The following is a 251-nucleotide window of genomic DNA, read 5'->3' on the forward strand; positions in this document are numbered from 1 at the left end:
CCCTGTATTTATCCTCTTCTAAAAAAAGAATGGTGATAACCCCGCGGTATTTATCTTCTTCTAAATTCTAAAGAAAAACAAGAAAAAATAATCCTGCGGTGTTTATTCTCCTTTGAAAAAGGGAATAATAATAACATTGCGGTATTTATACTCTTCTAAATAAAATAAAAAAAAGGAAAAAATAACCATTCGGTATTTATCCTCTTCTAAAAAAGATAAATATTAATAACCCCGCGGTTTTTATCATCGTC

The sequence above is a fragment of the Penaeus monodon genome, chromosome 28 (assembly GCF_015228065.2).
Source record: "Penaeus monodon isolate SGIC_2016 chromosome 28, NSTDA_Pmon_1, whole genome shotgun sequence".
Classification (NCBI taxonomy): Eukaryota; Metazoa; Arthropoda; class Malacostraca; order Decapoda; family Penaeidae; genus Penaeus; species Penaeus monodon.